This window comes from Ciconia boyciana, chromosome 25 (genome assembly GCF_034638445.1).
Source record: "Ciconia boyciana chromosome 25, ASM3463844v1, whole genome shotgun sequence".
Classification (NCBI taxonomy): Eukaryota; Metazoa; Chordata; class Aves; order Ciconiiformes; family Ciconiidae; genus Ciconia; species Ciconia boyciana.
Window position 1 is genome coordinate 6,065,429 of NC_132958.1, and position 15,173 is coordinate 6,080,601.

Consider the following 15,173-nt stretch of genomic DNA (forward strand, 5'->3'; position numbering starts at 1 on the left):
GGCTTTCTCAGCAATGGCATGTAATGGGTCTTCAGGTTGCTGTACTACACAAGGCCATGCTGAGCTGTATGCCCAGCTCAGAGCCTGGGCTTCAGCAACTCCCAAGACTCACATCAGCATCTAGGAACCCAATTGCCCATTTAATGCCTCCCCATTCCTCCTAATGTTCCCACACTGCTGCAGGAAGGCACTCCACCTCTTCAGCAGATTTTGCCCTACGCAACTGAAAACCCTCGTAGTTCAGGAGGAATAAGATGTTCCCTTGTGCGTGTACCTGGGCACCCAGCACTAAACACCCAACTTCAAGAGCTGACAGGCAGCCGGAGGCCATGTAGAAAGAAGAGCTGGCCGAGCAGGCCGGCATCTCATCCATCAGTCAGTGCCGTCCTCCGAGCCCTGGTCCACAGTTACACGTGACGTGGGGCACAGAACCAACCCTGCAAGCCTGAGACTCCGTGCTTGATGCTGCCCTATAAGTTACTGCACGCATTTCTTGCCGATAGGAACTTTCAATCCCAACACAGCACTGTCCCCATTTAACAAGTCAGGACAGCTTTCAGCTTAGGTGTGCTTGTTTCTGCAGCTGGTAGGACAGCTTGCTTTGCCCCAGACACCCTACCAAGCTCCCCACCACATCCCTCATGGCCCCACGTCTCTGCAGCAGCCCCATCACCAGCACCGAGCCCCCCGGGAGCCAGCGTCCAGCGGGTTGCCCCAGGCCAGGCAGTTTCTGAGTAAATGAGGAATGAGAGAGTTAAAAACTAGGAAATATTTCTAATGGGCATGAATAGCCTCACTGAGAGAAGGCAGGCACGCGCTGCCCCTGATCTGTCTGCACTCAGCACATCCCTGATCCCGTCTGTCCTCCCAGCTGGGCTGGGCAGCAACTCATTTGGGTTTGTCAGGGCTTTCAGCCCGTCCCCCCTGCATTTGACTTGTCACCATCTCATCGACACTCCTCAGCCTAATCTTGCCCATCTGTCCCCAGACCAGCCAGGCCTTGTTGGTCACATTTCCGACTCCCCGGTCCTGCACCATTTCCTTCTCCAGCCTGCAGCTCCCCCAGAATAGTTCCCGCTCCATCGATCCCTGGACACTGCCAGGGGCCATGCAGCTCCTTTGCCCTTCTGCTGCTCCCCAGGGACCTCCAAAACACCACGAAATTACTGCAAGGACCTGGGGCAAATCCCAGGGAGTACCACCCTCCCTCCCCAAAAACTGCCAGTCATCAGAAACACTCAACACATGAGCAGAAAGTGGTGCAGATGATATTTTATAAGGGGGGGGGGAAAAGTCAAGCGTGAAGCACAGGGTTATTGCATTTTAGAAATGACTAAAGGATTGTTTGTTCCGTGTGTAGTAGGAAGTGTCGTCACTGGAGTAGCTGTTTAACTGTAACCTGCTAGGAGTAAAAGCAATTTATGCCACTGATCCTTGACTTCAGGGCCCCAAGTTGGGCAAGATCAAACCATGGAGAAAGAAAACACTGAGCACACATTGCTTAGAGCCAACAACAGGAGGAGAACTACCCGTCACCAGCTAATTCTTGCAGAAAATTTTGTGTGAAATTACCAATGAAAAGATCAATACGAACCAACTGGATTTGTTGCTTTTGGGTACCGTAGGAAGCTGGCTGGCTGAAACTCACGCATGTTCTCCATCTTCTCCCTTTATATCTTGCTTTAAAAAAGCATTAAAATATTTTTTTTGTAAACAGGTCAGTGATGCTGAACAGAAATAATTATGGCCAGTGAATCACAAATCAATGTAGTGCAGTTATTATACACAAGACAGCCCAGAATCCTAATGCTTCTGCTCTCATCTGAGTCCTGGAGGATTTATGACTCTGACAAAAAAATAACATATTCCTTGGGGAGCTCAGTCAAGAGTTGTCAGTGCTGCTGCTGGAAAGTCTCCTCACTGGCTTATTACCACATCGTCTACGACCTGGGCAATTTGAAAAGGTCAAAGACAGGCGGTGAAGAGCAGAGCCTGCATCAGCTCTCTTCCCACACACAGAGTCGGTCTCGTGCCAGCGGGACGCCATCAGCAGAGCCTTCTCCAGGCTCACGAGAACTTGCCAGTGTGGTCCGATAACGCTGGTGCCTGCTCGCGGTTAGCGATGGCAGAGCCGCTCCACGCAGCCATGCCGATGCCTGGCCAGACCGGTACCCAGGAGCAGGTTGGCTCACGTGGCCCCGCTGGCTGCAAGGCGGTTTTTTGGCCACAGATTGCGTTTCCATGGATAGGGGAAAGGATGGGGAGACCACACGGGCTCTGAGCAACGTTTTACTTCAGAAGCTTTTATAGAAAGGCTCCGCCACAAGTATCCTTCTTAGAAAACCATCCTTGTCTTAATACAGAAGCGCCACGTACATGCTGCCGAGCCGTCCCCTCCTCTGGAGAGGAAGACCTGCCACACGGCTGCTTCCCACCCCTTGCTCCCGCTCATTTGAGTGCAAGTGCTCCCCTGACAGGTCCCATCACCGTGCCTATCCAATGAGGCCCAGCACAGGCAGCAGGGCAGCACTCGCTGGGGCTCAGGCAGCCAGGACAAGCCCAAAGCCTGCACACGCCCCCAGACCTTGCTCTCTGCGGTCCAGACCCGTCCATGGCGCCTGGCGGGGTGACAGCCCTCTCCCCACCCTCCTCTTCTGCAGCACCTCGCTCTGCAGGGAGCAGGTTCCTCCATGGCACCCAAATCTGCAGGGGGTGCCAGCGGTGCCTGGGGACAGCTCGGGGGCCTCGAGGTGGGCAGGGCGAGGGTCCCGCCGCGATGGCTGCGGCCAGTCTGCAGGGAGTTTCCCAGCATCTGCAGGGAGCTCGGGATGCTGCGGGGCATAAGGGCCATCGGAGGACAAGATGACGTAAGGGACAGGGCCTGGCAGGAATTAGCCCCTCCTCATTCATCGCCTCTAATAAGAACAACCCTTGGTCAGCACAAATTCTTTCACGTTCACTTACAACATCTATTTATAATATCAACAAAACCACAGGACATAACAGCCTCAGACACGCTCCAGAGCTTCCAAGAGCTTCAGACAGAAGAGGGTTTCCACCAGCAGCAATTCCCCGGCAGAGGCGAGAGGGTTTTGTGGTTCGGGCTGCGGACAGAGGCGCAGGAGACCTGGCTCAGCCCCGACGCGCGGTGGCCCCAGAGGTGCTGCAGCACGATGGCTGTGCAGTTCGGGTGCCTGCAGAGTGGCCACAGCGGGAGGGAGCTGGGCTGCATCACCAGGGCACTGCCCGGCCAAAGCCACCGCCTCACCTGCCCAGCAGAGCACAGCCCCAGCTCCGTCCTCACCCCGGCGTTGGCCGCATGCCCGCCTCCCTCCCCTGCTCTGCTTCCGCTGGATCCTGCACCAACAGCTTTTCCCTGTCTCCCCCACCCCTTTCTTCTTTACAAATCGAGTAGTAATAATTTAAAAACGTCTCTTTCTGCTGGGAGCCAGAGGTCTCTGACTGATGGCTGAGTTTAAAGCAACTCCTGTATCTGCCAGGACCTATGGAGCACCCAGATCTTTTCAAGACTCCTGCCAAAGCTAGGGCGCATAAAAGCGACTTTAGTCACACAAATAAATGTTTCCTTGGGATCCCTGAGCCCAGACACAACCAAGTTCTTTGAGCGTTTTAGGCCTGGCAGGACTCCTCCCCGCTTTTCACATTTTTGAATCATAATATCCCATTGCTTTGATACATCCCTGGATTTCCAGTGTCTGCTGGAGCCATGAGCATTCATAGAAAGGCACTGCCATTTCTCCACTAGTTTTGCAGCAGTTGCTGCCTTTCCAAACCAGCAGCCTGCATCCGCATCACGAAGCCCTCGAGTTCGGTCTTGTCTTGCATTGGCTTTGTCCCTGCACAATGGCACTGGCAGAGCGACCGAGGGAACCGACAGCCCTCCTCACCGAGGGGTGCGAGAGGAGCACGGCTCCGGGTCTGGCCCGGCTGTTTCTCTTTCAGCCGGGCAGCGTGCAAGGTGGCACGCGTTCTCGAGCTGCTGGAAACCCTACCCCAGCCTGAAGACCCTTCTCCTGGCTTCCCCTTGTACTTGCCCCCCAGAGCTGGCGGCAGCTGTCCTCAGGCGTTGGGTGCGCGTGAACAGCCCCCGGGGCACCTCGAGGTCTGTATCGCAAGGCAGCGATGCCGGGCTTCCCCGGAAACACACTTTTTAACCCCCAGATGCATTTGGGATCTGGGGCTGCTGTTGGCACAGAGCCGGGTGGTTTGGCAGATACAGCTCTAAAGAAAAAGAGGGGGAAAAAACTGGTGGAAAAATATCCCCTCCAGCCCTCTTGTTGAATTAAACCACATGTATATTTTTAAAATACAGCGGAAAGGAACGACTCTCCAGCACATGTTCAAGAGCAGAGTCTTATTTCAGAGATTTCAAAAAATTAGTGGCTGAATGCTGAAACAATATAGCCTTTAGACGAGGGCATTTGGAAGTGATTAACGAGCCTGAACTCATGCGTTCAAAATAAAAAGTTAGTACCTCACGCTGGTAACAACTGTCAGCTACTAAAAATCTGAGGAGGGGGGAAGAAATCAAACTCAATCCTGCATAATCTAATGCGCCAAATCAGCAGGAGACCACTAGCAAGCCTGCCAGCCCGCACCTTCCCTGGGCACATCGCCTCTGGACCTCGTGCTCGTACCCGCCGGAGAGACGGACGCCCCAGCCCCGCTCTGATGGGAGGGCTCAGGGGCCGTGCTCCCCAGACCCCACAGCCCCGTTGTGTTGCCTTTCCGGGGCGAACAGACCGAGTCTGGCAGCCGCATCCTGCGGGAGCTGCGGACCAACTCCTGCCCGGGACGTGGCCCCAGCAAACCACCGTGGGAGCAGGCCAGGGGCTGAGCCACCAGGGCTGGGGTTTGCAAGGAATCGTCTGCTGCTGCTTCCAGTCTGCCTGTCTTTTAAATGATAAAAAATGAAAATCTGCCCAAACCTGGCTACTCCGCGCCCTGAAGGAAGCCCTGCCAGCTGCACGCTTGGGCGTGAGCAGCACAGGAGAGAGCTCACACTCCCTCTGAGCATTCAACCTGCTCTGTTTTTCAGGGACTTTTCAGCTTAGCAGCAAGAAACTGAAGTGACCCAGCGCTGCGTTGGTGGTATCAAGATCAAACAGCTCAGGAAGTCTTAGTTAAGCAAAAATCGCACCTCACGCTATAATGTAGGAACTGCTTCTCGTGCCCCCAAATCTGAAGTGATTAAGAAGGATGTTTGTCCTCTGTGGCAGCCAGCCTCAGAAGCAACTGCCAGCCCAGGGCAAAGGCAGCCCCGGGGGGCTCGGCCCCACTGCAGGGGTGCTCCGAAAGCTTCACCGGCACAGCTCTCCCACACCTGTACGACCAGCAACGTCCCCGGTGTTGCAAAAAGATGCAAAGCCCAGAGCTCTTGGCACATTTTCCCTCTCTGTGTAACTGAGACCAGGGTGAACTCCCACAGGAGCAGCGCTGCAGGTGACAGTGGACTACATCGACGGCGCGCCAGTGCCACCGCACAGAGCATCTCACACTGCTCCTGGTGCTGCTGGGAGGGTGGCTGGAGGACAGGGACAATGGGGAGACCCTGCAGTGTGGGAACACCCCCAGATGCAGCCCGGCCCCCACTTGCAAGCCAAGCTCCAAGCTGCAGGGCCAGGCTTGCAACCTGGTTCACAGCCATAGGGGGATTTGGAGAGCTGCAGTCAGAGGAGACTGCTGAGGCACGTCTGTCTGTCCTCCGCAGATGGGCTGCAGCGGTAAGAGCCAGCCAGTCTGCCAGAGCCTGCTGTCGCAGCAGAGATGTTTGTGTGCGTCCCAGGCTGCCCATCCCACCCCGCAGGCACCTGGACCTGCAGACCCTGCGCACGAGCCGGGGGCCGCAGTCTGCCCGGGAGCGGGGTGCCGCGGCACATCCTGCTGGGCCAGGGCCGGTCTGTGTTTTGGGCTGGGAGCTGTACAGAAATGAACTTCCCCATGTCTCATGTCTGAGAACTTAAAGAAAAATAGATGGTTTGAATTTGCTTCAGTAAAAAGAAATGTTGGTAACATGACCAACATCTGGGAGCTTAAAATGAAACCAGGCTGTTCCTCCTCTGCAAGGAGCAAATGCGTCCGCAGTGCGGGGAGCCTGGCAGCCCCTGTCACACACAGCTGGGCCCAGTGGGTGCACCATCGATGGGAGCCCGGGCTGAACGGCTGCTGTCCTCTGTCCTGGGACAGGGTCCTGGACTCTGCCTGCAGCTGACTCGGGCTGCATCCCCTGCCATACATTTTCTCCCTGCCTTAGTGAAGATTTGGCGGTTTCAGCAGCACCCAGAAATTCATGGCATTTTAGAAATTAGCCCAGTATTTTCCACTCTTCTCATTTCTTTGTTTTGTTCTCAAGTTTGTCTGAATCACACACTGCTTCACTGGTTTTTCCTGGGCTGGGCAATAGTGAGGAGCTGGAGGAGCGGAGTCACACGCACGTGCACACGGTGCCATTAGCTGAAGAGTCCAGGATACGTTTCACGTGCCTGGAGCAGACCAGGTGCTCTGGCAGAACAATCCCAAATCCCCACTAGCTCAGCCAGGCCCAGCTCCCTGAAACCCCAACCTGCCCCATCCCCGAGAGCTTTCTCAGAGCATCTCTCGCCATCGTGCAGCAGGCAGACCCCGCTGTGCTGGGCAGCGTCTCCTGCCGACGAGGGGTTCCTCGTGGTCCCTTCTCTCTCACTCTCCAAGCCTGACAGTCAGCTCCTCCAGCCCACACTTGCAGACACAGCATCTGGTGTCTGTCCCATCAATGGGAATGTGCTGCAGATGCAGGCAACGGGCTAGGCTGCAGCCCCTTGCCAGCCCCATGACTGGGAAAGCAGGGGACCAGAAGCGGATGGCAGGAGGGACACTGTTGCACACTGCAGGGGACGGGCACAACAGATGTCTGCAGCACGCTCGGAGAAACAGCTGCCTGCAGAAGAGCGGCCAGCCTTTCCAAGCTTTTAAACCCAGCCGTACCATGCTTTTGCCCAGTGCTGTGGAGCTGCAGCACCTTTGTCTGCGCAGGGCACTCAAAGGTTCCTGCAGTCAGGCTCCCACTGGACCTTCTGTTCTGGATATAGAAAAATACAACCTGACAGCAGCACACAGAACCCACTGCTTCTACATAAGAGCTGTTCATATAATCCTTGCACGCTGCAGCACACCTTTTGTTACGCCAGCCCGCACATTGCAGAGCTCGGCTTTGGTACCAGCCAGGAGGTAGGAAAGAAGTTTCCAGCAAGGAGACACAGAGCAACAGCAGCCACGCACAGCACACTTCATGTCCACGCTGTGGCACGGTTGCATCCCCTGTGCTCTAGATCTGCCGTGCACTTTTGCCTCTTGCACTTGCCCCAAAGTTTCCCACTGAAGAGTCTCATTCTTTGAGCACAAAAGTTGTGCCAGTGGAGGGTCTCAGCCCTGTGTTAGTTATCTCGCTGTGAACATGGAGAGCATCTCCAGATCAGCAAGGAGACCAGGACCTGGACCTCACGACCTCTCTTGACAACAGGCATCTGTCTCTCTCCCACACTCCCAGAAAAGACCCACTGTCTCTGCGGTCAGACACACGCCTCCACCTCTCCCCAAAGATGAAGATCCACGTCCAAGCAGAGGGTGTGCAGTGGGGAACAGGAGCTGGTGCTGCTAGAAGAGAGCACAGAAAGCTCTCAGAGCCAGGGGATGCGGTCCCTGTTAATCTGCTAGGGCTGAAGCATGAATAGCTTTCTTAGCCGAAAGGCACCAAATACAATTCTGACTCCACTCGGGAGCATTCCTGAGCACAGATCATTATTATTATTATTTTCTTGTTTCTTTAATGATGTTGAACATGCTCTGAGACCCTTAATCACAGAGGAGATTACAGCAGACTCCCGGAGGGCTGACGAATGGGCTGAGGAAGGCCAAGAATAGCTGCGCTGACAGCACGCCCTGCCAGGAGCGGCCTTCGAGGGGGAGACGGAGGGATTGGGGGGGAGCAGCCCCTTCCCTGTGCCCCAGGCAGGAGCCTCCCGCCCGGCTCCCTCTGTGCCACAGAAAGGGCAGCCGGAGCCAGGCGCGCGGGAGCGCGCTCCAGCCCGCTGGGTACCCACGCCGTGACCGCAAGCCTGTCCCAGCGCTCGAGTCCCCCGAGCTCCCCTCCCCGGGCTCACACCCTGCGCGGGCAGGGTGGGAGCCCCTGGCATCGCTGCCCGCGGCTGCCCCGGGCAGGCGTCCGTCCCTTCCACCAGCCCCGGTTACTCTGGGGTTGGGGAAAGCGGGAACGGGGCATTTTGGTCCCACGGCTGTTCCCGCAGCCACCGGGGACGTGCCGGGGGCCGCAGGGGCTGCCCCGCCAGCTCAGGAGAGATGCTGGTCCGCAGCAGCTCGTCCGCAGCCACTCGCCCCACCTAGGAGATTTCGGTGCTTTGAGGACTGTGTTGGGGACAATTTTCATGTTTTGGAGCATGCTGTAAAGCCAGCAGGAAATCATTTCCAAAAGGATTTGCCTCTCTGGGCACATCGCGGAAGGCGGTGAGCGACCAGCTTCAGAGCCCTCCTGCTCCCCAGACCGGCCCTGGCCTGCTCCAAGGCTTTCGTGTGGGAAACCCAGGCCTCGCTCTGCACAGAGCACAAGGCATTTTCCCTTGATATCAATCTCATGGTTTATCCTTTAATTTTGTAAAATAAAAAAAATGAATATTTTAAATGAAATATATTCCTTTGTGTGACACAAGGAATTATGAATTGATAAAGATTTCCTATTATCTTATAAAATCTACCACGCCAATCCTTCAACGAGGCCATGCCCATAATTGCAAGCAGATGTCTTTCTCTGCTGACACGTTAAATAGAAACAGAAAGACCCGCTGCTATCTCCCATCAACAATTTGCACTAAGGCAGAGAACAGATTTTCACAGAACAGGACTGCTGGAGGGGAAGGGAGATTAAGTTCCTGCAGACCAGGCGTCTAAGCATTACAGCAAAACAAGGCAGCTCGGGAAAACAATGAACTCTAAACAGTCCCTAATCCCAAAGTAACCAAAAGCTTTTGTGAAGGAAAATGAATTTGCTGAAACTAATACTGCCAGAGCCCGCGGAGAGCTCGGAGACTGAGGTAATGCGCTGTGAAGGCGAGATTATCCAGCTGACAAGTCCTCACGTTAGCTCTCCACGTACGCTGTCTGTGCAGTATTGGCTCTCGACGTCTGTGTTAGCACGTGTAAAACCGGGTGGGAAAGCGACACAACCCCGGGGACGGCGCAGCCGCTCTCCCTGGCGCAGACGCGGGGTGCGCCGCCCCGACGCTGGCCCGCGGGACCCTTCGTCACAGGCGGTCGGCGCTCCCCACCGAGCCCAGCGGGCCGAGGCCCGGCAGCGCGACTCCCGGCCCCTGATCAGGGTGGGTCCGGCTGCTCCAAGCCTCCCCGCTAGTTCTGTTCCCAGGGAATGCTCCGGCTCCCAGGCCCCAGGGGACGGAGTCGTGCGGCTGCAGCTGCCCCGTCCTGCGGCACGGCTTTCAGGCAGAGCATGGAGCCCAGCTATTCTGCAGCAGCCCGGGAGTTGTCAATAGAAGTGGAAGTGACAGGGTGTTTAGCAAACATTAAACCCAGGAAGCTTAAAAGGTCTTCCAGGATTATTAAATAAACATTTAGGGTGAGTGAGAGGAAAGAATATGAAATGGTGAAGAAATTGTAAACACTCTGGAGCAGGCAGTTAGGGGCTATGCTAATTCAGCTGGGCAGCACAACGTTTAATAATTAAAGTAGTATCACCCATAATTATGCCTCAGCTCTTCAGCAAGCATTATTCAAGGGGAGGGACTTTTATAAACGTTTAGCCTGATATTAACATTTTATTAAGACCATTTAACATGCAACTTTAAACATGCCATCCCGGCCCACCTGCAGCTGCAGCGGAGCGGGGTCACCAGCAGCCCCGCACGGGCCCCGGCCTCTCCCCGCCGTCCGGGGCTGGGACCGCGGTCGTTAAGCCCACGCTCAGCTCCAGCAGCGCAGGGTCGGCGGTTCCCACCCCAGCCGCTCACCCCCCGCAGCAGCCTCAGCAGGGCACGGGGGTCTCCGGGGGGCCGAGGAAATCCCGTCCTTCATGGGGAAGGAGCGGGGTGCTCAGCTCATGGCCCGACAACCGGCCAGGATCCCCTGCCAGCCAGCAACACCAGCTTCGCAAGGACAGCACAGCCATCGCCATCGCACAAGCTCTGCGAGAAGGCACGCGGCCACACAGCCACACGTTAAATTACCTTGGAGCTTGCACAAACGAGCTCAGCCTTCTCCAAATCAGTTATTTACCCTCGCTGTACAATAACTAGGGAGACTGTCTGGGCTGGGCGGGATCACCCGCCCTTGAGGATGACCAATTTAAAGGCATCACATTTGCCTTTGCCTAGACGGGTTGTAGTTCATTATTTGTGGGATTTAATGTAGTTCATTATTTGTGGGGTTTAATGTAATGTACCGTACATGAGAGACTGTACATGTGCTTGCTAGCCTGCCAAAGACAAATGCCCTGATCTCTTCATTTCTTTTCAAGTAACGGCAGAGATATTCACTCTCCACCATCATTCTGGGGCTATAATTTATTTATACACAACACTATGCCTCCTAATAAATTAACCTCTCAGCCACATTAATAACCCAAGAGTTTGGAGAAAGTCAGATTGAGGTAGTGAACTGCAAAAGCAGAGGTACTGCAATAGCGTAGCGTGCCCCAACTGAACTAAGCAAAAGAAAAAGCAGAGCAGTTTTAGTAACTGTACCGAGGTACCTTCACATTTAGGGGTCCTGGCGACGGCTTCGGAGCAGCACGGGGAGACCTGCTTGCCAGCAGCACTGGACCCAAGCATGCACACAAGCACCCAGGCAATCATCTCTGGGTTTATCATCTCTCTTTCCTATTACTGCCGGTGAAACACCCCACGTTGTGGCACAAAGTGCCCTTTCAGTATCTGCTCTGTGGCTCATGCCCCTACCCAGAACACGGGCTGCAGTCTCACAACAGCCCACGCTGGCCATAAAAATCCATAAACTTGGATTTTTACGGATTAGAGCCCAGAGAAAAGGTCAGCAGTTCAGTCCTCCAAAGCACAAGTCAGGCCTGGCACTGAGAGTAGCTGCGGGAGGGATATTATCTCGGTAGGTGATGCCTGCCTGCAATCAGAGATGCATTCCCTGCCTCCGCCACAGCACTGTATCAGGGGACAGGTTATCATTTAGGAGGCAGGTCATGATATGGCCACTTCACTTTTTGCCCATGTCCCAGGGAACGATATCCTCGAACAACCACGAGATCTCACAAATGCAGTCGGGACAGGCAAGTCGGAACGTCTTTTCCAGGTATGCGCTGGATCAAGGCAGAGCACACCCACAAACATCACTTGTGCGACGCGCCATCCACCATACCACCAAATGCTGCTTTCTATTGCCCCCAACAGACCTTTCTTCTGTAAGTTGGGTCTAAAGTGCGCAAAGCAGCCGCACGGGCTCTCAGATAGAGCCGTTCCCTGCACCTCAAGGATGGGAGCGGAGAGCTGGATCTGCAAGCAGCCCCAGCCCGCACTGGCTGCTATCAGGTGTGGCTCCTTCCAGCCATGTCCTGGCTTTCCTCCTCCTCTTTTCTAGAGCAATGGCTTGGCAAACATCTCCTGTTTGTCTCTAAAGGAAAAATGCTACAGACAGCAGCAAATTTCCAGGCTGTGCACATTTCTGTAGAAAAGTGGGACTGTTTGCTGACTGCTCGCAGCTCTCAGATCTTGGCAGGCTGTGAGCGAAGCCCGCTGTGCGGCAGAGCGCTGATGCCCCCGCGCTGGTGAGCGGAGACAGATCCATCACTCCGATGTGCTGAGAGGAGACAGGGCCAGGCCTTCCCCGGCGCTTGCGGTCCCTGGCACATCCCGCGCCCGATGGCAGGGGCGCAGCAGACCCTGCTCCCGCCATGCAGACGGCATTCTTGTGGCAGGCTGCCGCTCCAGAGGAGATTCCAGCCTCCGCTGGGAAGGACTTGAAACAAAGCCCTCATTTTCCAAGGGCTGGGAGGCTTCCGCAGAGCAGCCGGCCCCCCTGACAGGTTGATCTGCACTCCCTCCCTCGCGGCTCTCCGGGACGTGGCTTTGCTTGGGGAAGCCACGTGCTGCAGAGCCCCTGGACCCTGCACATGGGTCTGCCTGTAGCACGGGCGAGAAGCCTTGCAAGAGCAGAGGAGCCAGCCAGCTTGCCCCGCTCCCCTTCCAAGAAGGGCATTCGGGCATGACTTGGACCCTACGAAAAGGGAGCAGCTTAGCCAACGGGTAGCATGCTCAGAGGCTCAGATGAGATTCCCTGGAGAAGAAATAATAATAAAACACGGTTTGTTCCTTTGCAAAACAGAGATTTTAAGAGCACTTGCTAAAGATGCTGGAAGACTTCTTTTCCCCACTGGATCTAATGGAGGCCTTTGCCTGTGGTGCAGCCGCTGCGGCATGCGCAGGGCTTGGCTGGGTATTGCTTGGCTGGAACGGAAAAAAAAGAGCCTCTGCGTTAGGGAACAATGGTTTCCAAACACAGCTCTGGCCTTGGGGTGGAGGTTGGCTTTAATTCCAGGTGCGTGTGTGTCCTTTTTAAGGGTCATCCAACATGATTCAGTGAGAAAGCAGGAGCAGCCACTGAAACACAGTGGAGCATTTTCTCAGTGATGCTACTGGGGCTGGGGGGGGAGGAGTGTTTCACTGGGGCTTTGGAGAACATTTCGGAAGAGACCCAGAACTCCCCTCGGAAGAGATCTCCCCTGTTCCCGTTTGCTGCCTGGCCCATCTCTTTAGCCGTGGGGGGCTCCGGAGCCCCCTCCACCCGCCCTCCCAGGCACCGCACCCCGCACAGAGCAGCGGTCACTGTAACTGCAGCTCCAGTGAAATGCCAGTGAAAGGAAGGAGCTTGTTATTTCTGTTATGACTGTTTCTGTTATTTTTCTGTTATTCCTGCTACTATTACTGCAGGATCCAGGGTACCTGTTTGTGGAAAAGCTGATTAAATAGGGAACTTGCACAGAGCGGTGGATGTCTGGCTGATGAGCCCAGATCGGCTGCCTGCAAGCCGATGACAAGCCAACTCCAGTCCCAGACTTAGCTGGAGGATCCCACGGTGCCCTTGCTCCCAGCTCCTGCTGTTTCCAGCCCTCCTTGTGGCTCAGCTGACGCTGCCCACAGATCTACCCGCAGATTCACTCACAACCCGCAAATCCTCCACTATCCAAGTGCAACGTCGCTGCCGTGCAGCTGCTACCCCCAAGGCAGCGTGTTCCTCCTGGCTTCTCAGAGGCACAAGCGATGGCCAAGACACAGGTAAGGACAGCTGCTCGGGTTGGGACGGAGGCCCCTCGTCCACCTCCTGTCCCCGGCCATGCAGCAGTGGATGGCAGGGGAGGGAGCAGAGCGAGCGCCGAGCAGCACTTCCCACATCCGCGTGCCCTCCCACGGCTCGGGGGCTCACTTAGCCAGAGGTGGGACCTTTGCATCCGTCTACGCTTGATGGATCTTTTTTCCACAAAAGTGTCTGAAAGGAAAGGAACCATTTCTCTCCCGCTTCCTGCTCTGTTCATCATCTCGGGACATTACAAGCTCCGTGCCTATGCTCTGTACATCTCTCCTGGTCTATGCTTTGCGTGGCCACACGCAGAAAGACGCCCCCTGCTTTGCAGGAGTTTATCTCCATGTTAGAGCATAAACACCTTTTCTGTTGGTGAAAACGATCTGCAGAGCTCTCTGCCACTCCTGGAGGTCATTAGATCCTCAGTCGGGAGTGGGAAAAGGGAGAGTCGGCATTTTGCAGCACCAGGCTGCAACGCCAGCGTGTGTCCTAGCAAAGGCTGAGGACCTGCAAGAGGGAAGAGGGCTGCGATGTGAATTACTGTTAAGCCCTGCTGAGAGGGCAGCAGCTCCGCTCTGGGACCAGCCTGCTGCTCACAGAGGAGCAGGTAAACACAGGAGTCATTTTCCCTTCCAGGCACTGTCACCAGGCTGCCCGGAGCAGCTGGGGTGTGTCACCCCCTCCTCCTGCACAACATTAATAGAGCTCCACATCAGACACACCAGGCTAGTGTCTGCTCTTCTCCAGGAGAAGAAATCCTCCCTCATTGCTCAACTGCTCTTTCTAGCCTTGCATTTCCCAGCAGGGGCCAAAGCAGAACACAGACTGCCAGCAACGTAAAAAATTAATTGATGGATGGACGATGACTTTCATATAGCATGAAAGAAAACTCTATTTGTTTATAACTTAACTACAGACTGGAGGCCAGAAACTCAATTAACAGGCAGTACTAAGCAGAAGGAATGCTGGAGCAAACAAGGCAAACATTATTGGGAGGATAAATTGAGTCACAAAAGGATGATATTTTACTTTATGTAAGAGTCATACTTCAGACAAGTCCAGGCTGCTAGCAAGCATCCTTGTCCTCCCAGATTAGCTGCTGCAACCCTCACACATGTCAGAGCAGTTTTCCATGGGGGACGACCCAGAGACACAGTACGTGCGCTGCTGGGAGTCCCAGGAACCTGCACAGTGGCCCAGCAAGACCCAAGCATCACCAAGTCTCACTCTCAGCCTCCTTGAATATTGAAACTTGTTTCAGAGTCAGACCTTGCTCCCGCTGAGCATGGGAGCCTAAAATGAAGTGTATTCAGGGTTCAGTTGCAGATCAGCAAAGAGCTGAAGCTCTTCCCTAACTTTAGGCATTTCTTTGCACCCCCCAAGAGTTCAGCAGGATCCAAGCACACACTGTGCTTTGCACAGCCATAACCTCCCTGAAAGTATTTGCACAGACAGGGGGTATGTAATATATGCATTAAATTCACCCCCATTTGTTATACAGCACAGCTTCAAAAAGCAGCAGGTACATTCATGGCGATACAATCGGAGTATCGCATCCCACAGACAGCACGTTCCTGTCTCTCAGAACACCCTACAGCCCCCAGCGAGGCAAAATTGGAGGGTGTCTCCCAGCAAAACAAGGCATGGCTTAGTTTAGACTGAGCATTTACACAAACACTTGTAACTTCAACTAGAACTCATTATAACAATCAGTATTTGAACCATGTATTATGTGAAATGAATGTACCCACAAACTTCCCGAACACCAGTCTTTCTGCTCCCAGGGAATGCTAAGTCAGCAGACACCCAGCTTCTGATTTAAGCAG